The 13,468-nt window shown below is 44.6% G+C and overlaps 1 protein-coding gene across 1 annotated transcript in view; it reads left to right on the top strand.

The window, feature by feature from the left end:
- PHLPP1 (PH domain and leucine rich repeat protein phosphatase 1) overlaps window positions 1–13,468 on the top strand; it is a 220,325-nt gene that overhangs the window by 131,655 nt on the left and 75,202 nt on the right. The window lies entirely within an intron of this gene.

Here is a 13,468-nt window from a genome sequence, read left to right as displayed (position 1 = left end):
GTTTCGGAATCCCGATGTGGCCCTCAGGCCAAAAAGTTTGCCCACCCGTGCTTTAAACCCTTGGCCACATATTGGATAAGTCAGAGAAAACAGTAGCACAGCACATGCAAAAGGAAAAATCCTGTATAACTTAGAATATTGTTTGTTACAGTACAATTGTTTAACATTGATGTTATAGCTTTTTATTTATTTTCCAGTGGAAAATAAAAGCCCTGAATGACATTTCCTTGCATTTAATATGGTGATTATGAGATGGTCACTTCTGAGTAATTGGACCCAATTTTCACTGTTCCTCATACTTTGCACCTCCTTGCTTGAGACATTGTTTGCTCTCTGATCACAGAATAGCATAATTTTTTTCATTAAGTAAAAAATACAAACCTGTTTTACCTCGTGGGATTTTCACTCCATTACGAATTTCATGGAAACAAATCAATACCATATTGAACAGCACCAGGAATAAGATACTTTTTACAACAGCAAAATACAAGCTTTTTCTCTTCGCATTTAGATTGATAGTTTCTTTGATTTTTAAAGCATCTTGTCTAATTTTGACAATTGCTTTTTTTTTTAAGGTTTTTGAGATTGCTTTAAGTAAACCAGTCTCCTCCATACATAGGCATAGTGTTCAGATAATGCTTCTCTGAAAGTAGAGGTCTAAAAATAAACCCACAGTTTCCTTTTAGTGGTGATTTCAAGTACTGAAACATAAACAAAACCTCCAGTTTCCACACCGGATCTTAACTTCCTTTTTTGTGTACGTATGAAACTTTGAATATTAAGACCTTTAGTCCCTAATAATATCTAGGAGTTCCTGTCTTTGATGGTTTACAGTATGTGTATTCATTGATGACTGTCATAAATATAAAGGGAAGGGTGACCACCTTTCTGTATACAGTGCTATAAAATCTCTCCTGGCCAGAGGCAAAACCCTTTCACCTGTAAAGGGTTAAGAAGCAAAGGTAACCTCGCTGGCACCTAACCCAAAATAACCAATGAGGGGACAAGATACTTTCAAATCTGGAGGGCGGAGGGGTTGGGGGTGGGAAACTAAGGGTTCTGTCTGTCTGTGTGATGCTTTTGCCAGGAGCAGATCAGAAATGCAAGCCTTCCAACTCCTGTTAAGTTAGTAAGCAATCTAGCTAGAAAATGCATTAGATTTCCTTTTGTTTAATGGCTGGTAAAATAAGCTGTGCTGGATGGAATGTATATTCCTGTTTTTGTGTCTCTTTGTAACTTAAGGTTTTGCCTAGAGGGATTCTCTGTTTTGAATCTGATTACCCTGTAAGGTATTTACCATCCTGATTTTACAGAGGTGATTCTTTTACCTTTTCTTTAATTAAAATTCTTCTTTGAAGAACCTGATGGATCTTGAGAACAATAAAAAATCAAAAGGTTTGGGTATGTGTTCACCTGTACCAATTGGTGAGGATTCTTATCAAGCCTTCCCCAGGACAGGGGGTGTTTGGCTTGGGGGGATATTCTGGGGGAAGACGTCTCCAAGTGGGCTCTTTCCCTGTTCTTTGTTTAACACGCTTGGTGGTGGCAGCATAGGGTTCAAGGACAAGGCAAAATTTCTACCTTGGGGAAGTTTTTAACCTAAGCTGGTAAGAATAAGCTTAGGGGGTCTTTCATTCAGGTCCCCACATCTGTACTCTAGAGTTCAGTGTTGCTCAAGGAAGTGTTCCTTTAATGCAAGCCCTAGGTGAAGAGGTTAAAGGCAGAATTTGTGTGAGGGGTGAATTGCTGCTTAGAAAAGCTCCTGGGGAAAGGAATCCTCATGGTAGTCTTTGCAAGCAGTTTACTGCAACTGAAGGGTGTAAAAGTGATCTTCTCAAGAAAGTTTCAATTCCTAACAGCCAGAAATTTTCTGTTGTGAATGGATCCACTGACTTTCCTTTTGAAAGATCCAGTGTGGGTAGCATTGAGAAGGTCTCAGATGGAGTGAAAGCTGTTAAGAACGTTGAACAGTCCTACAACCAAGTGGCTGTGTTTGGCCAGCTTGTTGGGGAGACAAGGTTGTTGAGAGAGGAATGTCTCCATGCTGATTCTGTAAGTGAACAGTCTGTGTCTGAGGTTCAGAGGGGAGACTGGGTAGCTGAGTCTGCAGAGCAGAACAGCTGTGCAGTTAATCTCTCGAGAATGCAGGCGATGTCAGGTAAACGCTCATCTCTAGGCACATTAGATATGACTTGTAGTCTCTCAGTGAACTTAGCATCTAATTCCATGTGGAATCAGAGGTTGGTAAGGGAAGGACAACAGAACTTTGAGTCTAGCTTGTTAGTGAAAATGGATGATTTCTCTTTAAGACAGAGTCCAGCCTTGGAATTGGTAGCAGTGAAGGATCTGAACACTGGTGAACAGGCTCCTGTCTGTCTGAATGCAAATGACCTGACTGACTGGGAGAAGACGACTTGGCCAATCATGTGAAGCGAGCCAAGAGGCTGGGAATGGTCACCCGCAGCCAGGCTAAGCAAGCTGTCTCACCTAGCTCTGTTCTGGAGACTTCTACCAGGACCCGGTCAGAGGTGATGGAACCGGACCCCATACCAATGTCTGCAACAGCAGTAGTGGATACAGTCACAAAGACCCAGACAGAGCCCGTCCTTGACAATGACACTTCCTGGGAAAAATATGCAGTTGAACTCTTTGAGTGCAATGCAGTCAGTGAGCCTAGTTTTTGTGTTCTGACATGTCCCCTGAAATAACGCAGGTGAAAAACCCACACTTACCCTTCAAGTTACTACTCCATTTTACCAACAAGATCCATAGGTACTGGAACTGTGGGGGGAGGGGGTGTTCCTGCTGTGCCCCCACCTTAGTGATTTCTGTTGTATTACAGGGTTTACAGTTGGATTCAATGGCTCTCAGATGTCCCGTCCCCCCCCCCCCCCAATTGTTCCAGCACCTCTGACAAGATTTATACTTTCTGTCGAATAAAGTTGAAGTAAGAAAAAAAACTTTGTGGAGCCCATACCATATTTGTGTCCCTGGAAGAACAAAAGAATGATCAAAACAGGTTTGAAAATTGCTGTGTGAAATAAGAATAGACTAGGGTTTAATTGTAATCGTAAAGCACTTAAAAGTGATTCTCTTCCTCTAATAGCTATTGCTGTGTTCTGTGCCTTCAGAGTTGTTAGAGGTTAGTTGCCATTTCAATTATGAACCTCGGTTTTCCAGGGTTTATAACATGACTGTTACCAGGATGGGAGTGAAGCTTTGTATTCAGACCGACTAGACTACAGGTTTCCCCCACCTATTATAATCATTGAGATCTTTATGTATAAGACTCCATAGTACATGACATGTTTAGTGGTTTGAAGCTTTTAATTTCCTTGTTTCAGTTAAGCTGTGGCTTTTCCAATGGAGGGAAAAATAAAACAAAAACACTTAGCAACCCTGTGATCCCCTTTCTAGATTGCTGCCTTTAGTTGTTAATATATGTAAAATGTTCCAGCCAAGAGTGAGGACATGAAAAGTGGTCATTGCACACGTGGAATAATTTTCAAGCGCAATCATACATTGCCATCAAATCAGTCCTAATTAGGGCTGCCAACTTTGTAATATTTAAAAACTAGATACTCCAGCAGGAGTGCCAGAACCTCCCCCATCCCGCCTCTTCCCCTGAGGCCCTGCCCCTGTTTGCAAATTCTCCCCCCTCCACAGTAGCTCGCTGCTTCCCCGCCCAGTCAGGAGGGACTCACTTGTGGAGCCAGGGCTAGAGTTGCAGCTGCCCGACACAGGTAGGAGGTGGCCCCAGCTGAGTAGGGGCTCATGCGGGTGAGCAGTGCCTCCCCTGCCCACAGTAACTGGACTTTGGGTATCTGGTAAGAAGATCTGACTGGACATTGTCCAGTCTCCTTTTTGACTGGACTTCTGGTCAAAAACTAGACACTGGGCACCTCTATCCCTAATAAATGTGATTCTACAGCATACTTTTGTATATTTAGATATACAAGACTTGCAGATTTTTCTGCTGAGTTAGTAATTGCATGAGGTGCTGTGTACACTGATTTAATGTGTGGCACCTTTAATACAGAAAGATCCCAAAGTGTATTGCAAAATACACACCTATTTCTAAAGTGCAGTCATCTTAGAGAGTTCCAGATAAACCTGTGTGTATGTGGCTTTTCAGGGGGAGGTCAGTAAGAAGGGAAATGAATGTGGATCCAAATTTTGGATCTGGGCAGGGTATTTGCACAACATGAGGAATTGTTGAGTAGTTTTTAATTTGGGGAATTTGGGTGGTGAATGCATGGGAAGGTAAATATGTCTCACTCGCTCCACTACTTAACTTCTCATCTAAGGGTTGTTTTCCAGGAATGTGAAAAACCATGGAAGTTTGAGGGGAATCTTATTTTATAAGAACAGACCTTTAAAAATCAGGTTAATGGCTCACACGGAAGGTAAAATAGAACCTCACTTATTGAAACTGCAACATTCAGTCTTAAATTTTACTTTATTAATGGTGGGGTAGGATGCCTAGAGCTTCAGATGACACCTTTTTATTCTTTTAAATCTAAAATAAGTAAAAGTGTGAATTAATTTACCTAAAATCTTGCAAGTAACTTTGAAACAACTTGCTAAACACTAACCTTTTCTACGAATAGAAACATCTGGTAATCTATTGTCATCAGAACAGGCAGCAGTTTGATATACTATCCTAGAACAAAACTGAGGTTCTTGGATCAAGAAGCCTAAACAGAACCAAAATCAGAGAGCCCCTTGAAAAATCAAACCCGCAGAAGGGGCGGGGAAGGGAGAGAAGACTGCCACTTGTATCACAAAATGTTCTGTGAATTTACCACTGCAGACATTGCATCAAAGTAAGTTTGGGTTAGTACAGGACTCTGATGATCAAGGCTGAGTGCACAGCTGTGTGGAAGTGTTCCACCATAGGTAGGTTGTTCATCTAGGTAATGGATTTGACGTTTCTCTCAATATCTAATGGAAAGTATGGCTAGAAAAATAATTCTTAAGTAAAAATTCAAACTGAAGTCTTTAATGGTATTTGAGAGAGACCGTTGTGTGACTTCTCCTGGATGGAATATGAGTCAGAAAATAGTGACCTAGCCTTTTCAGCTAGTGCCTTTTTCTAAAGATGTCCCTTGTTGGGAGGGTAGGACCCAAGCAAATAAAAATTGTTGGACTCACTAGTAATTTCCTCAACAAGAAGTTGAAAGACTGTCAAGCAATTACTGGAGTGGAAACTACTCCAGCTGAAACAAACTTTTGGTACTGGAGGACTCTGCCAACACAAAATAAATTATAAAAACATGTTCTTATGAAAATGAATTTGACTATTAAGAATATAGCTACTCCTGATGTCAGAATATTACATCTGTCAGAAGGTGTAAACCAGGGGTGGGCAAACTTTTTGGCCTGAGGGCCACATCTAAGTATGGAAATTGTATGGCGGGCCATGAATGCTCACGAAATTGGGAATTGGGGGTTGGGATGCAGGAGGGGGTGAGGGCTTCAGCTGGGGGTGCAGGCTCTCAGGTAGGGGTGGGGATGAGGTGTTGGGGGTGCAGGAGGGTGTTCTGGGCTGGGACCAAAGTGTTCAGAGGGCAGGAAGGGGATCAGGGCTGGGCAGGGGGCTGGGATATAGGAGGTCAGGGGCGCAGGTTCTGGGTGGTGCTTACCTCAAGCAGCTTCCAGAAGCAGCAGCATGTCCCCCCTTCAGCTCCTTCTTGGAGGTGCAGTCAGGCAGTTCTGCATGCTGCCCCGTCTGCAGGTGCAGCCCCTGCAGCTCCCATTGGCCGTAGTTCCCAGCCAGTGGGAGCTGTGGGAGCGTTGCTGGGGGAGGAATACGGAGCTCCCTGGCTGCCCCTACACATAAGAGCTGGAGCAGGACATGCCGCTGCTTCTGGGAGCTGTGTGGAGCAGGGCAAGCCCTGGACCCCAGCTGGAGCGCCGGAGTGGGGCAAGCCCCAACCCCCCGCCCCCAGCGGGAGCTTGAGGGCTGGATTAAAACGTCTGAAGGGTGAGATGTCGCCCCTGGGCCATAGTTTGCCCACCCCTGGCGTAGACGGTGGTAGTTCTGAGTCTTGCAAATATGTGATCAAACTATTATGGAGCATAAGGGATTACTATTTTGAGGCAGAACAGGTGCACAAAGTGCTGGCCTCCAGCCTGGACCCAAGCAGTGAACTCTATTTAAAACTGTAATTGCCAATATTTCCCAAACTAAATATTTTTCATGAGGTTAAAAACTTTTGAGACTACCAATAGCATTTTTTCTTTTGTCTGTTTTCTATCTGTCCATACTCCTTGGACTGAGTTACAGAGAAATGGTCTTCATTTCAATCAGAAAATTACTTTTTCATATGGCAGCTTAAAAAACAACATTAAAGATCAACATCTAAGTTTGTGGCTTCCAGTGGCATGGAATGAATCATGGCTGTCCCTCTGAAGACAGATCTTAGAGGACGGTGGTTCACTCGATGTTCCATGGCTTGACTGTCTTGACATTTGAATATCAGCTGTCCTTCATTTTCTGTTTGTGTAGTAGGTAATAGCAATGCCTTTTGTGAATCTGATGCAGTTTGCTGTGATCCATATATTGCATGGCATGGTGAAGCCAGGTAGTTGGTCTGTAGGATCTATGGTTAGGTCTTGATTCTTGACCCCACTGTTCTCCCCTAGCCCCCACCATTTGTGTTTTGGTGATAGTCCTGAGGTTTTGAAACCTTTGATCACTAACCAGATCGGGTTCCTGTACTAAAAGCAGCTTGAGTTGCTTGAGATTGAGTTGCTCAAGCAGTTGCTTGAGATTGTCAGTGGGCAAGTCTGGGTTGGTTATTGCCCGGTTGTGTTCTTCTATTATTGCTGCTGCTTTGGAGGGATAGTGGTAAGATGTACGCCAGGATGGAGAAATGCTGTCTTCATTTTCCACCTGTACAACCACCATGGAAAGAAGTGCCTGAATGTGACCTTCCGCAACATCAAACTCAAGCACAAGGATTTCCCAAAACAACTGATAGAGAACTCTGCCCAGATAAATGCTGGGAACGATGATATCCACAAACTGGCTGGGACCAGTGGTGGGTACTGATGCTCACCCCTTGCGGACAGCCTTAACCTTAATCCTCTCTGTAACTGATTATTGCCTACTGGTGTCGGCAGGTAGCATATATGCACAACTTGTCTATGTGCAGTTGAACGCTGCTGTTAGAATTGTCACATGAGTACTGAAGTCAACACCAACTGAAAATTACTTAAAGTGAAGAAATTAGGTATGTTCTGCTGTACTCAGTGCACCTGAAGATTACCTAACAAGATTGCATGTTTGGGGATTGTCTACGCTGGGAAACTTACTGCCATATAGCCAGTGATGAGCTGCCAAAACCTTAAAAACTGGTTCCCTCCTCACCCCACGAGTGGGTCGTTGCCCACCCCTGCCCCCCAGGACTCCTGCCCCATCCAACCCCCTGCGTTCCTTGATTGCCCCCTGCCCATACACCCCTGTCCCCTGACTGCCCCCAGAACCGGGCAGGAGGGTCTTGTGGGCCACCGTAGTGGTTGCCCACCCCACCCCTAAGAGCCAGAGGGACCTGTCGGAGAGCAAGGTGGGGAGTCCCGGCGGTGCTTACCTGGGGCAGCTAGGTGACCATAGCTGGGGGGGAGCAGGGGGAGCGGCCTCTCTCCCAACTGATCACATCCAAAGTGGCGCCTTAGGCGCCGACTCCATGGGTGCTCTGGGGAATTGCCCATGGGGAATATTTGGTGGGTGCTCTGCACCCACCAGCAGCTCCCTGCCCCGCGCCTGGCCCCAGCTTACCTCACCTCTGCTCTGCCCCTGACCGCACTGCCCTGCTCTCCTTCTCTGCGCTGCCCCGTCCCCTGGCTTCCCGCAAATCAGCTCTTTGGTGGGAAGCCTGGGAGGGCTGAGAAGCAGGTGGCGACTTCCGGCTCAGGCAGAGGTGAGCTGGGACAGGGAGCAGTTCTCCTGCGAGCTCCCCCCCCCCCCCACCAGGTTACCTGCTGCAGCGCGGCGGTCCTCCTCGCGCCCCCCTGCCCCAGCTCACCTCTGTCTCCCTGGGCTTGATTGCGAAGCCGCCGCTTGCTTCTCAGCCTGCTCTGGCTTCCCGTGCGAACAGCTGATTCGCGGGAACCCTGGTGGGGGGTGGAGAAGCAGAGCGGGGCGGCATGTTCAGGGGAGGAGGCGGAGCAGAGGTGAGGGGGGGAGTTGCTGATGGGTGCTCTGCACCCACCAAATTTTCCCCTTGGGTGCTCTAGGGCTGGAGCACCCATGGAGTTGGCACCTAAGGCACCACTTTTGGCCGGTTAAATTTAGAAGCCCTTTTAGAACCGGTTGTCCCTTGTGGAACAACCGGTTCTAAAAGGGCTTCTAAATTTAACAACTGGTTCTAGTGAATGGGTGCGAACCGGCTCCAGCTCAGCACTGCATATAGCAGTATAACTACAGTGGTGTAGTTGGTCTGGTAAATATTCCCTCCCACAGACAAGTCTGGCCTACAAAATCTGGAAGAATCCCAGGATTTCATCTTAAGTGTTCAAGTCATCTTCTTGGAACTTTCTTCTCGAACAGGTGGGGGCTGTTTGTATGTAGGTAACTATTTTTTTTATTGGTCTGTTTCTATAGTAACTGAAACTTCTTTGAGATGTGTCCCCTTATGGGTGCTCCATGACCCGCCCTCCTCCCCTCTGCTTTGGAGGAGTTGGCATTAACTCTGCAGTTGAGAAGGAACTGAGGAGGGTTGCTCGCGCATGCTGGCTAGTCTTGTGGCAGGCAGGGAGCGGTCACCTACCAAAGTTCTCCGATCAGCAGCACAGTGACACTGACGCACCTACAATGGAGCACCTGTAGGGGACACATCTTGAAGAACTATTGTTAAGACTGCGTCTGTCACAGAAGTCATGAATTCCATGACTCTCCATAACTTCTGCAGTGGCCTGACAGCCCCTGGGCTAGCCACCCTGACCGATTCTGGGGCAGTCTCGGGCCACTGTTCTCCCCCACTCCTGTCCCCCCCCCCCCCCCAGCAGCAGTTTGAGTGTGGGAGGGGGCTCAGGGCTGGGGCAGGGGGTTGGGATGTGGGGCGGCTTACCTTGAGGGGCTCCCCAGAAGCAGACAGCATGTCCCTGCAGCTCCTAGATGTAGAGGCCGGGGGCTATGTGCGCTGCCACTGCCTGCAGACACCGCCCCTGCAGCTCCCGTTGGCTGCGGTTCCCGGTCAATGGGAGCTGTGGATCTGGCGCTTGTGGCAAGGGCAGTTCACGGAGGCCCCCCCTGCCCCCGGCCTTCCATCCCCTCCTCTTAGGAGCTGCCAGGACATGCCAGCTGCTTCCAGGGAGCTGGGTAGGGAGCATGCCAGCCCCACCGCCTGCCCCTTCAGCACCAGGGGCGCTGCTAAATGATAACATTTAGGCAGGCAGCACCAGCAGGGGTCCCAGGCCATGCGGTGCTCCCAGCACCCCCGGGGGCTGTCTCCCAGAGCACCTGTGGCCCCACAGCTCAAGTTTTAGTTACAGGTATATCATAGAATCATAGCATATCAGGGTTGGAAGGGACCTCAGGAGGTCATCTAGTCCAACCCCCTGCTCAAAGCAGGGCCAATCCCCAATTTTTGCCCCAGATCCCTAAATGGCCCCCTCAAGGATTGAACTCTCAACCCTGGGTTTAGCAGACCAATGCTCAAACCACTGAGCTATCCCTCCCCCCATATATAGGACAAGTCATGGACAGGTCACGTGCTGTGAATTTTTATTTACTATCTGTGACCTGTCCATGACTTTTACTAAAAATACCCATGACCAAAATGTAGCGTTAGCCACCATTACTGCATGACGTGAGTAACTTCTTGTTTTGAGAGTCAGAATCCTGGGTCACTTTACAGTGCAATCTGTTAATTGAGTTTTCTTCTGTTGAAGGCTCTTTTTTTAAAAATGTGTATCCTTTTACTATTTGAATACAGCTTTCAGGAAAGGGGTGGACAGGAGGAAATTTAAATTCACACCTCATGGTTTAAAAAAAAAAAAAGTTTCCTGCATAGACAAGGCCTATAACTTTGTCCATACAGCTGGTTCAGTTGACACTCATTGTCAGCAACAGGTATTTTTTGTAGCGTAGCCAAAGCTTTAGAATAAACAGGGCCAGTGATCAGTCCTGGCAAGCTTTGTGATAGTGGCATTTTACTGGACAAAGGAAGGCTTTCCTTAAATACCATTCTTTAGATGCAAGGATATCTATTGATTCACAGAGGGGTTCGGTGCAATGGTTTCTGCTGCAAACAGCTAATGATTTGTAATGAAACTAGACCATTTTTTTTGACTTTCTCAAAATACTTGGTTTCCTTCAGATTGGATGAGACAGTACTGAGCAAGGAAAATTTTGTGTGCAGAGCATTTTGATCATTCAAGGACACCACTGGCTTTTGTGAACTCTTGTTTACATTTGTAAGCCTTACGACTGTACAGATACACAGATGGTAGTTTAAAAATGCTTGCGTTCCCTGAGGGTCTTCATATTCTGCTAGTCATAGTTCTTTTCTAAGTAAACTGATTCTCGGTGGAGAATGAGAGAACATTTACTGGCTTTCATTGCCTGATGAGAGAGAGTACTCTGCCAATACCATTATGAATAATGATGCTGGAGTAGAAGCTGCATTTTAATTGCTGTAGGACTGGGAGCAAAAAGCAAATTGACAACATTTAGAACTCATTGCTATGGAGGGGCACGTGCTAATTTTATTGGCACATTAAAAAGGTGGAATAGGATCTAGAATAAAGACTTTCACATTGCCATGCTTGACTCAAAGGAGATGAAGGAAGCATTTTAAAATACTGTAGGTCTGAGTTGCATAACCGGGGTTGGACTATGGACTTAAATTTGATTGAAGATCCTTTATGTTGCTTTTTAATGTATAAAATTGTATCTGGACTGCCATATTACTGTTCCTTTAGGTCTCCTTTTGCAATATTAACGGGGAAAACCAGATTTCCATAAAATCTATTCAGACAGTCGTCTTTGAACCGAGTATAGTTAAGTGTTTTGTTTGCACCCATGTTTTTAACTGCTATCCTTAGTGATCCTGTACCCACCACTGCAAACCTACCATTTTTCTTACAGGGTTATTGCTACAGTCTATTTTACGTGAACAGTAGGCATCGCACCTAGGTCTAGCTTAGGGCAAGATAACTGAAGAAAATTCAGGAAGATTCAGCTGGCCCCCATGGGTTTTTTCACGTTGGAGATTATGAACAGGTCTGGGATCATGATCGTCCTACTTTTTGTATTGTTAAAAGGGGGTGTTTTTCAATATAGATGAAGTTGAGAAGCGTTGGGCTCCCTAGACAGAACAAGTCTGATGCCCTCTCTGTAAACCTGAGCAAAAGCAAACAAGAAAAAACCCCAAACAAACCAAGTTTTTATCATGGTAGTAATTTTAGTTAATCTTAGTTGTTTTTTTTTTTTAATAGTTAATGCTGCTGGAGTGTAGTTCTCATTCTGCAAGAAATATTTTTTGGGGGAGGAGCTTGCTTTTGCTGTAATTTATCTTTTCTCTAGAGGGGCTAGGTTGGGGAGGAAATCTAAGGAAATCTTTCATGTTCTTTTTGCAGATTTGATTGCCCCTAGCTGCAAGGCTTCTTTTTCTTACCCTTTTGTGTGAAGATTGCTCTTGTTGCCTGATTTTTTTTCTTCAAGTGTGCTATAAATTCATTGCTGTGATTTTTAGCCATGCCTAGAAATGTCCTGTGTCCCCCACTGCAGTAGGCTTTATAAGAATGCTCTGATTTTAACAATCCAATAGCAAGTAAAAAAGTCATGCACAAAGTCCCTTTCAGTCTGGCTTGAGGGAAACACAAGATTTTAAATCTCCTCCTTTACTGTTTAATTTGGAAGCCAAGACATCACTTTAATGTTTACCCAGATTTTGAAGATGAATATTACATATTTTAAAAAACTCACTCTTGAGAGCTGAGAGAATATATTGCAAAGGATTGCTTGGGTTTTTTCCGTATCTTTCTCAGTGTAAATGTGATCCAGGAAATCTGCCCTTGTGTTGCCTACCAGTTTGTGGTAGCAAAAAGAGAAATATTGGAAGGCAATATGTTTATGGTTCATTGAGAACTATGGAAATGAGCTGTTAGATATATATTAATATTTTCCATTGGGATACTAAAATTCATTGTCCTCAGAATATTGCTTCATTTATAAGCCATATACAGAGTTTGATAAGTCAGTAAAATTGACAGTTGTCTGGACTAAAACTTTTTAATATGTATTTTTGCTTACATTTTAGTTTTGTATTAGAGGCATCTTCAAAGAAACCCACTTTGGGAAGTAATTAGGCTAATTGGGAATAGAGCACTCTTACTCCAGAACAAGAGCATCCACACAGAGTTAATCAGGAATAGTTAGTCTACTTTAAATTCACACCCTACCTTAATCCAAATTAACTTCAGTGCAGACAAGCTGTGTGGGGGAACCCTTGTGGTGGTGGTTGGTGGTGGTTCATACCTTACCAGCCACATTCTGACACTAAAATGGAATTATCACTGTGCTCTTATGCTTGGTTAGAATGGCATACAGATGGCATTTTGGTTAGTATAGAAAAAAGCATTCTTGATCCTTTAGGGACCTAAGTATGAAATGTATGGGTACACTAAAACAGATACAAGGTGTAATTGGTGAGTAGACAAAATGAGCATTTTGAATGAAAAAACTATACAGAAAACTACAAAACTGTTTGTAACTGACATTTTCCCCTTGAAGCTTACAATGGAGTTGATCTATCCTACAGTCGTGTCCCCCCCCCCCGCCCCCTTTGCATTTAAAATATAATGAATGAACTCTACTTCTTGTTCCTGACCCCTGCCTTCAGCCTCGGCCTCAGAATGCAATTGGACTGTGCTGGCTAAGCCTGACTTGTGTGTCTGCATTCAGGGCCATGACTTTGCACAAAAATTATTTTATAACTTTTGAGCTACATGTCATCTTACTTATTGAGCTCTTATCAGATCTCCTTGTGTGGTGTTTATGAATTTTTCCTTTTGTGTCCATTAGATGTTGTTTGTATTTTTATTGGGCCTTAAAAGTATGAGGGCAATAAAAATGCCACTGACCAAATAAAATAACATTGCTGTTGGAATGAATAGCTGATACAATATATGTCCATTTAAGCATCATTTGTGCTACTGTGGAGGCTTAATATGGTGAGATGTACCTCTTCTTTTGATTCTTATTTCTTTAACAAGGTCATCACACAAAGCCCCTTCTCTCTATACAAGTCGTGGACCTTCCCAGTGGTAGACTTTCCCTTATTTCTTTATTCATTGTCTCTGGCTCATCTTCACTAGAAAATTAATGTTATGGTTCCAGTAGAGTTTACTCATAACTGTATGTCAAACGCAGCATTCACTGACTGCAATGTCCTATCCAACATTCTGCCTGTTCACATAGCTCCTCAAGGTCTTTTTCTAATGTTGAGCTGATTTTCTA

Source organism: Caretta caretta, chromosome 2 (assembly GCF_965140235.1).
Source record: "Caretta caretta isolate rCarCar2 chromosome 2, rCarCar1.hap1, whole genome shotgun sequence".
Classification (NCBI taxonomy): Eukaryota; Metazoa; Chordata; order Testudines; family Cheloniidae; genus Caretta; species Caretta caretta.
Note: the sequence above shows the minus strand (reverse complement) of the source record. Positions and strands in the feature narration are given on the sequence as shown.